The sequence below is a fragment of the Photinus pyralis genome, unplaced genomic scaffold (assembly GCF_008802855.1).
Source record: "Photinus pyralis isolate 1611_PpyrPB1 unplaced genomic scaffold, Ppyr1.3 Ppyr1.4_LG3a, whole genome shotgun sequence".
In the NCBI taxonomy this organism is placed as follows: Eukaryota; Metazoa; Arthropoda; class Insecta; order Coleoptera; family Lampyridae; genus Photinus; species Photinus pyralis.
Window position 1 is genome coordinate 20457866 of NW_022170509.1, and position 15260 is coordinate 20473125.

Below are 15260 nucleotides of genomic sequence, written 5' to 3' on the forward strand. Positions count from 1 at the left end.
TACCTTTATAATAAACTGCTGTTTAACGGGGTATATAAGTAATTTTTTCTATTTCGATTTTTAAATGTTCTTATTAACGCACTGTTTTCCGCTCAAAACAGTGCGTTAATGAGACCTATTAACGCACCGTTTTTAAGTTGGTATTAAAGTGGAAAACCTAAATTCACTACCCTATTTGACATTCGATTGTATTTATTTACAAATTAGGGTTATGTTTTGATATACAGAACGACAAGATTCCCTTTCTATTTGATTAAAAGCGAGACATGTAAGGCTGATAAAGTGTTAATCAAATTACAAGGACAATATGAAAAAACCACTTATTACTTTCTCCCAAAACTCAAAAGGGAATTAAATATTACGGTATGTAGCGTAAGAACCGAGATATCAACAATGTGGGGCTTTGAGGTAAATTTTTACATTAATGATTAATGCCTCTTTTTGTAGCACGCTCAACATCTACGTGCAATCGGTGACCAATGATTACTAGTACGAATAGTGTACCTATCTTCCAAAATAGACCTACAGGTTATAAAGGAGCTTTCGAATGGGGAAAAGGATGACAACGAGGATACCTTCGGAACACATTAAACAATATTTTAAAGAAGCAGCTTATTGCTTTTAGCACTTGTTCTGCGTTATTAATATCGTGAGCCTGATTTGTGTAGTATCGTTATGCTCCTAAGAGGAAGTGACAATCTGAAGCCGAACCTGTCGTAATGAGTGACACGTATCACGTAACAACAACCCACTAAGAACCGATCCGTTAGTGACCGTTAATGGCAAATCGCGAAAGGAAACCTTTGTTTTTCTTTTTATGTCAGTCACCAATATAAGTAGAAGCAGTGTCATAAGGGCGAAATCTGTTAGGTGTTAGCTTTGTCGTTAAATCGGCAGTGACACGACTGAATTTCACATAACTTATATAAAAGGACGAAGGACTGTATTTTGCCTTTATGAATTGTTCCACAGTTAATGTACTAATTTCTGAAGTTTATTAATTAAAACAAAATTGATGAGACTGTATTTAAATAAGTGAAATATTTGGGACGTCGTACTGCCAACTTAATACAACCTGCACTAATACAACTTCTATATCAAAATTCCCTAGTTACAAAAAGTTACTATAACATCATTTTGATAAAAATTTCTCGAAAATATCTTCTCAATAGAAAAAATATTATAAGAAACTTGTTTCATAAGACGCCCCATCGCACTCGTTCATTAGAAAACTCGCCGCGAGCGGCTCGTTTTCTAAACTTGAACTCGTGCGTTAAACGCGCCACTTATGAAACTTGTTTCTTAATATACTATTATTGTAGTGCATAAGCAAGCGAGGTAAGAGGTGATAATGATAAGATGTGACAACCAAATGACGAATTAATGACGCAATTTATGACAATGACTAAGTAATTACTAATTAACAATTAAATCAAGGAACTTCAACTTGGCAGCGAACACAAGTGGGTGGACAAAGCTTTACCTAAGACGGGTGTAACGTAAGCTTACTTTACAGCATCTTATTATAACTACTAACTCGTAGTTCAAGGGGGTAATAGTCGGTCTAACAAATAAAATGATGGAAGTGACCGGTAACTTGTTGACGCTTTTACAGTGGTAAGTATAGACCTGAAGAATTTAGTGAACGTAATTATGAAATTATACAAGATGGATGAAATGATAGTGATGTGCAATCCCTCTCTTACTCTTACCCCTGCTCAGAGATTATATTTACACGTATTCCGGTGAGTACATAAATGGTTCTTCAAAGTGTGTAAAGCTATTTTTTTTTCCCAGAGCTGGAACCAGCGATGGTATCGATGAATACGGAATAGGTAAATGTTGACAGGGAAGATGTTCGGGTCTTAACGATAAACAAAACGGGTATGCGAATCTGGTTACTAAATTTGTCTTAAAACTGGTAGCGTAAAACTTGGATCAAACTTGGATCAAAAGCTAAAATAGAATCTGTAAGATTACTGTGATTATGAGATTAATACTAACCCAGAAGGATCTGGCTTTTGCTCTTAAGTAAACTAAATAATTGTACTAATATTATGATGTATAGTTACAACGGCTGTATCATCCAAAGCTACCTAAAATTATTAACGATTAAGTAATTTTTAGCGTGGCGACCACACCCTTACCAACTGAATCTTCTAAATCCCAAAATAATGAGAATTTTCAAGGGCTATGCTAACAACACTACTAAAGAGCCTCTTGAAATAACGTAAGTAGCTTACTTAATCCGTAATAATAACGATAATTAACTATGTAATTATTTGTAGCAACTACCACGATGAAGATTAGCTTCAAAAGTGTCCAAAAATTGGTCAAGGTAAAGTATACCACAATCAGAAGAATGTGACCTGATAACCCCCACAAGATAGATGTTTAAATTTTGAATTTCGCGGAAATATATGCAACCCAAATTACATGCTGTTAATGAAATTGAATGTTACAGAGTCCCGACGTCTACCTTCAGTAGAGACTGGGTATTTTGGCCCATTAAATTTAAATATTTTCAAAAAACAATAGCCTAATGTAAGCTAAGTTACATTCTTTCACCTTTCTTCTTTTTTCGTCCCATAACCAATCCGGCCCTTTATTCCTTTTTAATTTTCAAATTTTTCAATTTTCTCGCTTTTGCCCCTTCCCTTCAGTTACTTAACCTGTCGTATTTAGTTAGCACATTTCACATTTCTTGTCAAGATGGCTGTTGTCCATCTCGTCTCCTCTAATTTCTATTTTATATTAATCAATTATCTTATAATATGTCAGGACAAAAAGTTTTTTTTTTATATGTTCTCTTAAACTTAAGGTAGGTCACCTAAGGTTAGTCATTGTTTCAAAGTATAACATTTCAGCTTGATAATGACCTTCGGGTCGAAACTATAGTCGCTGTCACCTAATGCCTTTATTTTAATACCTGAAATAATTAAAAGAAGTATGGGGAAGGTTTAGTGTCTTTATCAATCCCCTTAGTAAATGTACAAGACACGTACAATACTGTAATAAGTCGAAATAAAAGTAGTTTCCTGTTTAGGTGGCTGAACTAAACCTTAATTTGAAATGATGCGAGATTTCATATTTTGAGGATTATGAGCACCCACCTAAAGGAACGTTGGCATACTTTTTAATTTACGGAAACCGCGAAAGCAGCCATTCATGTCTTACAAACTGAACGTAGGAGAATTTCCTACCGCTAATTAATTCATGCCCTTTAAACGAAGTAGGTTTGCCTTAGGGGTACTAGCTTTCCATAGGAGGTAACCCACTTTAAATCAGAAAAACGAGGCTGTGCGCACACGAAAAATCGAAACATTTGGATGCGAGATAATTTGCTCGTTAGTGTTTTAAAGGTTAAAGCAATTTTCTTGGGTAGATACATATCGAAAATAGGCTTTGGAATCAAAAATTTGATTTATCTGTGGTATAATTAGATATATCCTATCCAATCATGAATGTATCATTATCAAAATTAACATCGCAAATTATGCAGTCCGCATACGAGTTAATGCGTAAATCACTTGCTCACCGAACTATAGTAAAACAATTATTACGGCCATTATTCCTGAAGAATTTGACGTTAAATTACCAATTTTTAACGTAATATGCTCTATTATCGTAAATAAAATCTTTATTCAAATATGCCATACATTGCGATTTGATAAATAGCGTTATTTGTTGGGCAGCGGCAAAATAATATCATAATGCCATTTACGCCAAATACGGCATGGTCGTCCGTATAAGGCTTACACGAGTTTGTTCAACTTGTAAGATCTAACGTATAACTAATATAGAGCATTGAATAATTGAGGTGAAAGGTGAGCTCTTACTTCTGATTACCAATGGAAGTTAAAACAATAAGTTGGTGAGTTAGTGGACACGAACACGAAAACTCCTGATCACCTTCGACCTTAGCGCAGCGTGCTTCTAGCGTGAAACACGGTGTTCTTTTGCAGAAAAAGAAACTGTCGTACAACTTTATTGAATGTACCTATTTATGTTTGTTTCTTGTAATTATAGTTATTGTTTATTAACTCATCATAATAAATGTCATAAATTTTAGTTGTGTTCGAACACCACTCTGCTTCGCTTCACACTACATTGAATTTAACAACTCAAAATCATTTTTACACAGAATTGACGTTTGTGAAGCTGGTCCTGGTAATTGCACCAATTATTGCAATGTATAATGGGTTCGTTTTGACAAAAATGTCGTTAGTTTCTCTTTGGTGCTCATCTGGGCATACTTCGCACTTTGTCGAAGTTACGTATTAATTGCTTAATTCAATGGTAACTTTTGATAAAATTTTCTTACATTTTGTAAGTATAAATAAATAAATATGTAATGCTAAATCTAAAAATGCCCTTTGATTTTATTTTAGCCAAGAGAAAAACCATTCAATTTCAAACGAGTTCACGAATTATTTTCACCAATTAAAAGCGCAATCAAAACGCTAATAAAATTTTAAAATGGCCCAGGCTTATCCTCCAAGGTCTAATTAATTTCAAATATTTCTGTTTCTCTATCAATTATCTTTTTTTATTGTTCGTTTTGAGTATCTTTGAGATAGTCTGAACTCTATAAAATTAAACTTGAAAATTTCTACAGAAAAATTTTTTTAAACCAACGTGACGAGGGTTTTTTCGCCCTGACAAAATTACCACTTGATTCCTAGTGCGGCGTTTACTTCGCCAGGTGAATTATTTTGCAATTTCTATAAAAACTTTATTTAGATTTCTAAAAGAAAGTGATTCCTAGGTAAAGACAATTAGTCAAAAACCGATTAAGGAGATTAAAAATTTGTAAGAAAGCTTGCGAGGAAGTTTTAGAGCAGGTTTTAAAGAAATCGCCCCTATGATGGAACCTTTAAACAAATTTCTGAGATGTCAGGAAACTGATACATTACTGGGAAAGAAATATTGAAGTGCGAGGCCCCTTTGGGGCCGAGTACTTTAATTTCCGAGTCAGGTAATTACATTTTACTGACGAGTTTTGTATTAAATTTTACCCGAAGTCGTCTTTTAATACAAACTTTCAATTTTTGTATATAACTTTTGATTACTGCCAATCTGTCACTGATGACAGGAGTCCATATGGACATTTGGAAATGTCAAAAATGCGGCCGATAAAGTGACAAGTGCGGTCAGTAAAATGACAAGCGACAGAAAACGTAGTCTGCTCTGCCTCTGTCATGGAAACTAACATTTCCTGACAGAAAGAAAAAAAGACGATTTTGGGTAAAATAACATTTCAGATTGGAGATGTATATAGAAATTAATGATGAGCTTTATAAGGAGGGCCTTCGTCTTAATGGAGCTTCTTCACATTTCATAGGGTCGTCGCTTTTTGATACATCGACTTTCTATCATTCCATCATCATGATGTGTGAGCTGTCTTTATGGTATAACTGTACAAGGATTTTTAAGAAAGTGGAATATTGTATGAAGCGATTTGTAATAAAAATTCCAAGCAAATTTCTCAGGAAGACCATAAAGAAACTCTAAAATGTGTTGTAATGGAACTTATAACAGAATTCTAGGACGGAGATAGTTCCAGAAATTCCTAAAGAAATTAATTGTAATTGTAAGAATATTCCCATAAAAATGTCAAAAGGATTCCTGAAGAAATTTTCCGAATCATTATGAATGGTGCTAAAAGATAAACAAGTATAAATTGTGCACAACTTTGTCCAGATAAAGCGCATTTTTTTTAACCGAAATAGCTTTTCTTTTGACATCACCAATGGATATATTTCTTTCAGACGTCTCAATCGCCCTTTGTGAGTACCCTCTTCCGACAATCCGTTCGTGAGGTATAAGGGAATATACCCGATCACGATAATAATAATAATAATAATAATAATAATAATAATAATAATGTATATTTTGAGTATCCAATTAACGGACAAAATTCATATAACAAATAAGCAAGCAAGTAACAAAAAGAGAAATTTAAATATCTGAGTAGAATAACAATAAATAAATTTAAAAATACACTATATAACAAAGACAAAAAATATTTAACATTTCTTATAATATTAATTATTAACAATGAAAATCTAAAAATTGAACCTTTGGCAAATACAAGATATCATAGTTTTTAGAAAACATGTTACAATACTTACACATTCTATAAAATGGCGAATTCTTCAAAATATTGGAATTACAATAAGGTAAGTAAAATGTATCATTGCCACGGTAACCAAAACGGGGAACATAAAAGTTCAGGTATTGTAACAAATCAGGACAATCGATTTTATTGTGGATAAGATTATGGAGAAAAGACATACTCGTTTTTATTCTACGATAAGAGGTCGAGGAAGAGGGTTATGGTTGGTAGAAATTAATTTCTTTCGTTGAGACCTTTCGTTAGAGTACCATGAAGGATGAAACTAGTTGTACTCCCCCCCCCTCCCCCCGTACTTTGATAAGAGGACAGAAAGAAGAGCAGTAGTTGGTAGAAAACGGTTCCTTTCGTTGAGACCTTTAATTAGAATACAATGAGAGGTAAAATTACTTCCCCCCCCCCCCCCCTCAGGTCCCGTCGCTCACTGATCTCGAAAAAGAGTTGCACGGGAAAGTTATGGTTTTGACAAACCAATGTATTTCGATGAGACCTTTCATTACAATACCATGAAGGGTAGAACATGTGTTTTAGTTCTTAAAAAATGCGCTAAAAATCTGTATACATAAAACAAAGTCGTGAATGTTACACCACTTATAAGTCAAGAACTGCTGGACAGATTTTTCTTAATCTTTGCTTTGGTGGGTCTTTGATTCGAATAGCAGAAGTGTACATTTGCAAAAATCTTCAACATGGTCTGAAACGACATCTCTTAACACACAAGTCTTCACCTTTAAATCCTTATTTAAAATGTGCACAGTGTGAGTATGTAACGAACGAGAAACGAAATTTAAGTAGACATCTGTTAGCTTCCAATACTTCCAAATATGTAAATGTGCACAGTGTTCCGCTTAAAAATATGCAATACTTCAAAATAAAGTGTATACATTGTACTTTTGCAGCAATTCTTCAACATATTTTGAAACCTCTCATACCTAAGACACAAGTTTTTAAAGGATTTAAAATGTGCACAGTGTGATTATACAACGAACTACTATATATACCAGGCAAAAGAGCACGTATCCCCACTATTCATATTCTATTAAGTTGGCTCCGGCTCCTCCTGAATTGGCCATTTGCGCATGGTCCGCTGCAGCTTTCTCACGTCCTGGTACCAGTACAAATCAAAGCAAATATTTAAAATGTGCACAGTATGAATTTGCAACACATCACCACCATCTCCTGAAACGGCATCTCTTAACTCATAAACACACTGTAATGGCATTATATGGTGAATGTTAGGCAATGTCAATGTAGAAATATACTAATAAACGAAGTTCTCCGGGTCTGCTATTTTTTTTATATAAGTAAAAATGAATGTTTGTCTGTCTTTCCAAACGACCGAGTCCACATAAAATGTATGATCAATTTAGGGCCCCTCCAACAAAATTTGCCATTGACGCCTGGTCAGACCGCGTGCTGCGAATTCCTTTCCTACGCAACTGGAAACTAAAGTGAGACGCTAGTAATAAAGATTTTTTTGTAAATTAATCCTTTCTCATTTAAACCTTCAAATACATCAAGTTTACGTAACTGACTAACCCAAAAAGACACGAAGAAGATCTAAAGCGTCAACCCTTTAACGACCAAAAAACTCCTAGATTTATTTTTAAACAGATTTGTAGAATTTCGGATTAGATTTTCGGGAATCTTCTTAGAGGGATTTTAAAGAGATTGCAAATAGTAAAAGGTTTCTTAAGTGGGCGGCCACAATGGATCGCATCATAGAACCGCTCACCAAAAATAAAAGTTCAATATTAGATTAGTTTGGTCACATCGAATCATCGACCATGGCTCCGCGCATAGGTAAGAGCGAGAGTTGGAGCTGAGGTCTGGCCCATAAAATTCAGTTTAAGATTTTTTTTACCCTCGACCAGCACTTGCTCAATCGAATCGCTGATGGATAAAGAAAAATTAAATCTTTAAATTCCGCCTTGGAAATACGAGTAATAAACGCAAAATAGAATTTTACTCCCTGAAATGCTCCCTATTACATTCAAAGAACGTATCCAAAACCAAAGCTAACTTTTTAAATACCCCACTAACTATGGAAAATTCTTCGTCCCTGAAAACGAAATGATTACTTACGGACGTAATGGTCAGAATATGTAGCTTTCTGCTACCTTCAAAAGTGTGGTGACATACCTCATATTATAATCCGAGAAGAGTTGTCAAAAAAGAAATTATTATGTCGTCAAGTATAACATTTGATTTTGACACACTGACCTATTTCATTGCGTTTACTGGTGTCACTGGACTGTTTCTGGCGATTGACCCTATCGTTGTGCATAGTTTCGATATAATTTGGAAGCGAGCTTAAGCACTTATCTCCGGTTTAGAGGACATATTTTGGATGTATTAATCTGCTCTGCCACTAAAAATTCGAACCGATTTCGGTCGTATTTCATTGTTTGTTGTCTTATTTTAAGAGATTTTTAACTTCAATTTTAGTTTTAATTTCAATTACATGGTTTAATCTCGAGTCGCCGTATTTTCTCCATTTAACTCTACGTCCACCTATAATTACGATTAACCAGATCGGATTTTTAAGTCGGTGGCCATTTCGTTGTCGAAGTTGCGCAAAAGCAAGGTCAACGCGTGAACCAGTATCTTGGCACGTAGATAAGGATTTGGGATCATTATGACTGTTCTGTAAAACTTCACCGTTATAACTTGTTAGTGTGGGCACATCTTCAAGGGCAGACGTACAGTGTGTCCCTGGATTGAGGTGTGATGGAGTAAACATTTTCGAATTTTATTTTAAGATTGTGAGAATAAGCCCAAAATTGCTAGCGAAATCCTTAAGAATGTTGGTAAGAAGATCCTAATAGGTTTCTGATATGTCCAAAAAGATTCTTACATAGCTTCCTCGGAAGTAATTCAGGACCTTCCTAATGAAATAGTTAAGAAGATTCTTCTGAATGAATAGTTTTTAAATGAATGCTAGATGGGTTAAAACAATTCCTATAGAGATTAGGTATGCAGAAGATCAGGAAGAAGATTCATGAAAAAATGTCTGAACATGGATTCGAACTTTCGAGCCAGAAACCCTCAGTGAAGCAACCACTGCCCTACGCCAAGTGAGCCGAAAGACTTCGTTTCTCTTCCTTCCAGCTGAAGTTGTTTTTCCTGCAGTAACCCGGACTCGCACTGATACACTATCGTTCTTAGAGGAATTCTAAGAACTACAAATTCCTTTAAGAATCCAAAGAATTTTCTTATGGACCTCCAGGTATCTTCTTAATCTCACTTTCCGTTAACAGAATTCCAGGAATAATTTCGATATACCTACTACGTTGTATACCTAAATGCCGATTTTGTATAGATAATCGTGGAAACTTCCATTCTGTGAAAAATGATGTGCCCTATTCGGTTGTGTAAAAAAATTGACGCAGGTATTTTTTTACAACACAAACGTTACACTAAACTCTAATTGGATCGTCAGTCGCCCTATAGTAAAAATGGCGCGAAGTAGAAGAACCGGTTAATAATTATTATTTTATATCATTAAAATCCTGCTTCCGTTATCTTTTCCAATAATAATTAATTACTATGAAAGCACAATTTATAATAATCGATCAGGTGTACGATAAATTAAGACGCGCACGTTTCAATCTTGGCAAACATATTCATATTTATATTGCATACCACTTTACTCGTTAATCTATTCGCAATTCGCAAATTACTATACACGCTTCCGTTGTGCCTGATGATATTAAATTTCCATTGGTCTCGAAGGCACACGAGTTGACGTTAAAACTTCTTTCTCCGCCGATTAATATTCCATGCGGGCATCATGCAAAATACGACGACATCCACGAAAAAGGCATCGGAAGGCAATATTGCTAAGAAAATGTTCTTAATTCCACACATCACGATCTGAATACTGATTATGAGAACCGCATAATAAGAAACCTTATAAACAATTTGTTTTTAATGCTAACTGCGAAAGATACATTTAAGGCTATTGCTTTATAAATAGCTAATCCCATTTCGTGGGAATGCTCAAGAATGTAATGGAACTCTAATTATCCACCGACCGGTAGCAATTTTCATGTTCTCTGTGTAATTTTTTATGATATTAAACCTGTCACAGTGAAGCGTGAAAGGAAAAAAAAATATTTAACTGCAAACCATTATTTACGTTTCACTCCTACTTTGTGCAGATATGGCTTAGCAACTTCTCGTGATCCGTAAGCGTGCTTACGATTTCACCTTGGACAGATTGACAGAACCCCACCCCTGAGAGGCTCGTGAGTTTTTCGTTATTTATGATCTCTCTTTATGGGATTCGCGAGTTAGACGAAAATATGTATGTATCATGTTAATTCAAAGTAAACAATCAACAAAGTTGGTGTTAAGCGATTGAAGGTAACACGACGTTTGGAGTCATGTGATACATGTGAGAGACCTCCTAGTGAACCTCTTTCTAAGTGTATAGCTCTTGCATCTTTCATGTCGACCACCAGTGACAAGCATTTCCAGCAACGAGACCAACTTTTAGTAACTGCGTGCCCACTGCCCACCATGGAAAATCCAAAATCGTTGACCCTAGCTTGTCATTCCTGTTTTTAGTCCTTTATGAGCAATTGAGCATGTCGCCTGTGCTCACGGTCGAGGAGGAATTTTGTAAATGGATGTCGTAAAGGGATTATGATAGGATATTTCATATTTTTTACTGTTTTTTTTTCTCCCGTAGACACAAACTATGCTTTGCAGCTCAAACATGGACTCAACTTAACCAGCTTTCACTTTTTGTCTACAGGTTTAACAGGTGTAACGGGATGGGGACGCATCGTACATTGATGGCAGCTACCAGAGTTCCATTACAATCAATAAACATTATTGCAATTATCGTAATATCGATTTAAATCTTTATTTTTTTGTTATTTTTATTATTCGTGCGCCCTTTCGTGGTAGAATTGAAAAAAATTTTCAAAATCGGATAGGGAATACCCGAAAGCCTATTCAAAGACGTGCCACCCATCTTTGTAACTCTTATGGCTGCTGAGAAAAAAATTACAGAAGAAATCCAAATTTCACCACTTCTTTGGGGGTGGCTTCCAAACGAAACACGTTGGGCCCTGTATACGTTTACCGTGTATACTGTTAATGATAATTTTTAAATCCAATCTGCCTATGAACGTCATTTTTGAATGTGTTGAAATGTCGAGGTTTTTCCGTTGACAGTTTTTTTTACGAGAATGACACGCTTTTGGTTTTGAATTGAAATGTTAATACATGGTGATTCACAATTGAGTGCAAGGATTTTAAGGGCGTATTTACCAACCAAAAATAAGAAATTTTTTCATATAATCGTATGTCCTAACTTGATTCGTTTTCTAGATACAGGATGTAAAAGTTTTTTTAAACAATCGGTTTGTATTTATTTTATTCCCGCCAAAGAAAGGCCCTTATCACGACAAATAGGCCACCAGATTTTATTTAAATCGGCTGAAAGGTTTTTGAATAATTGATAAAAAATCGAGTAAAATATTTGCACTCAATTTTGAATCGCCCTGTATAAATAGACTAAATTTCCAGAATAAATGGATTTTTGACTAATTCGGTGCTTTATTCTTGATTTACTGCTTTACCGAAGTTAAGTGTTACATCTACCACAAGGGGACCGTACCTTAAGACGATCTCATCACGTATGTATTCTATTTGAAATTTAAATGTGTCTCTTGTTAGCTTTTTTAGGGAATAGCTAATATTTTTAAACGTTGCGTTTTCGAGTTTATTTCTATTTTACTGAAATGTGAAGTTAGTGCAGAACTAAAATTCCACGAAGCTAAAATAAAAATACATCCATATTGAAATTCATAAAAATCACTATACTTCGTTCGCACCTCCAGATGCAGTATGGGGTCTTATGGACTAAATGCCTCTTTACTAATTTACGTCATTCTTCGATAACGCTATCCTTGTTCCGCTATAATGCCAAACTGACTGATATGATTGATAATGAAAGTATTAAAACAACATAACCTCCTGGTGCTGTCATTTCATTGTCAGGTTTGTTAATAAGTTGGACAGGCATGTACTGTATGTCCATAAGCACCATACTGCATCTGGACGTGCGGCCGCGATATAAAATAAATGAGTTTACCTACACATGTACCGCTTCATACCGAACGTGGATGAAAGTATATCTAGCGATAAACAGTGATAACAAGAAACGTATTTGTTGTCCAGGAAGGTTTGAAGAAAAATGAAATTGGATCACCTTTAATTTTATTTAATAAATATTCAAATAAGTCTGAGCATTAGATTTTGAATTCCGATTTTAAGAGGTCAAACTTCCGCAAGGGAGGGGGTATAAAAACATTTATTGTTGTGTAACGGAGCATCCGTTTTCGTACAAGGAAACATGCTAGCTTTAGTGATGGCAGCTACCAGTTTTAATGAACACCTGGTACTTCGACGAAGTCAAAGTGGCACTTCGTTACGCCGATAAGGAAAACCAGCTGGCGAAAATAATTGTAGAATTTTTAATTGTTTCCGTAACCATGCAAATTATTATTTTTGTAGCACCCGACAGCCCTCGGCATGGGGAAGCGGGGGAAGAATTAATATTTTAGCATTTCGGCCCCGTTAATTAATTCTAACCGATTTTAGTTTCCTAATGTTAAGAGTCTTCTGTACCCACTGTACCCAATGTAAATTTCCATAAGAGCGCCCTCCATAAAAACTCAAGTTGTTTTTAAAAAAAAAATTGTTTAAAAGAACTAATTTATAGATTTAGACCTTTATCTACAAAATGTTCGGGCTATTTTTTTAAAAAAGTTTATAGCAACTGAATACCGAATGTTTAAAGATTAGATGTTTTGCACCGATTATTGCGCTAATATGTTTTATTTTTTTACTCTTGATCAAGACGATTTATGGAAAGTAAACCGACAGTTTTCTAGATGTTACTTCTAAACATTACCCCAAAAAATGAAACCATATTTTTTGTAACTAGTCTGTATCTTGGCGGACGGTAAATCACTAATTTGAGTGTAGTAAGTGGCGCCGCTGCACAATGTCGGCGGGAACTCACTAAGGACCAAGACAGGAGTTGACAAAGCAAGAATATCATCTTGTCTCTTGCAACTATAATCATCTATACACTATAATGTAAAAAAGACTGCGCTTAGGTAAAGAAGACTCATAAGCGAAAATGAGTATTAAAGCTGCAAGGCCCTATGCAGGTTATTTCATTATCGGCAGACCTTTTGCGATTGACCCGAGATTCCATGTAACAATAGGCACTATTGGGCTACCGAATTTGGAAATTTCAGCACGGCCATTTAATTAAGGATAATTAACCGTAGTTAATTAATTGTGTTGCAGAACAGATAAGATTATGTCTAGTATCAAATGAAGCGCGCTTAACTTGAACTAACCTAAATTTCAAGATTAGTCCCCGATTTTAAGACGTCCGAGAGCAAGGTGTTCGCCCGAGTACAACGCCCGGCTGGGAAATTCCCATGTTCCCTTTCCGTATTTTGGAAAGCACGATTTAGAGAGATCTCTTTTTTTTAATTTTACAAGACCGTACCGTTTAATTTCGAAGTAAGCGCTTGAGATTTTGATTCCGTTAAGTATAAAGGGGGTTTGTTTCCTTTTCCCGTAGCTAGTAGATACCGTTACTTAATTTGTGCTCCCACTCCAATTTGGGAAGTTGCTAGCATCCGATGTGCCGTAATTTTGTTTTAGATATTCGCCAGTGACCGCCGCCATTTGCCCATGATCCCTAAAGTTTTCCATTTCTCCGTCTGAGTACTGGTTGGTTCCGAATTTCCGTTACGAAACCGCCACCCTGGTCAGGAGCAAGAGTTTGAGACCTCCTGGTGGCGCTCGAGATTTCGCCGACCACCACATTCAGGTTGCCGTCGCTTTCAAAAACTGATTCGACTTTAAGTCAAATAATTTGTAATTTATTTTTTCGTGTTTCACGTCTCTGCAATTGCAAACAAACGACAGAACTTAGTTTGGTAGTAGGAGAACGGATCCATTGCAGAACAGTTTTGGAATCCGGCCAGAAGTACTTAGAAATATTGAGGTCCATTTCTTCTCTAACGGCTACCGCAATTATGTAAACGCCCTCTTAATCCTAATGCAAAATTCGATCTTACCGTGAACAATTAATTCACGTCGTCGGCGTCGATGCAACTTGAATTTTTATTTTGTCAGAATCGAGGCAGGCGTAATAGGCACACAATTATGAGACCGATTCCGAGTATGTAAGCCGTTTCATTAATTTGTTACTTTTCATAGAAATTTTGAATGAATTTTAAAATAAACAAATAAATAAAATATTTCCTAATTTTCTAACTGTAAGCGCCATTTAGTAAACGTTTAAAGTCAATAAACAAATACATAAAATAAACAATTTTATTAGGCCGCGCTTATGTTTATTGCAGAAGGAAGAAAGAGCATTAAAAGATAAATTATGTCAGATGTCACATTTTGAACAAAATTCCACATTACGAACTTAAAAGATAATTCCATTTGACATAAGAAATTGAATAAAATAACTATAAATAGTTATATATACAATGTAAGTGGTTGTTAACAATAATTTTATGTTTTGAACGTGATTATCATATACGTGCAGTTTATTCTCTAATAAAAAGGGACATAAGTTGAACGTTTACAATATATAGAAAGAGAAAAGACGTTTGTGTTAGCATCGAGGCGGTATTGTCGACCTCACAAAATTTATCCATTTTTCAATCAATTCGAGACGTTCAGCTTTGTTTGCCCAACGTCTAATTATAATACAATTCCTTGCTTGTCGCGTTTTTCGATTTTTTGACATCGGTATGTGACTGGCAGAAGAATTGTTTTGTAATTTTTTAGAGATTGGCCTACTGATTATACAGGGTGATTTAGGCCAACCGTGCCGACGCGTGACGTATCATGATCTGGCTATCGAAACTACATTATTTAACGTTACCGTTCTTCTATAATAAACAGTAGGTACGTACAAAGCAGGAAGCAGGAGCGCCGATTTAATAGCGCTTGATGGAGGCTTGTTTCCGAATGCCAACTGATTGAATTTGGTACGAGCGGTGTACGAACGATCTACTGCGTGGAGCAATCCAGGTAAAATTTCCATGATTATCCTACAAGGTCA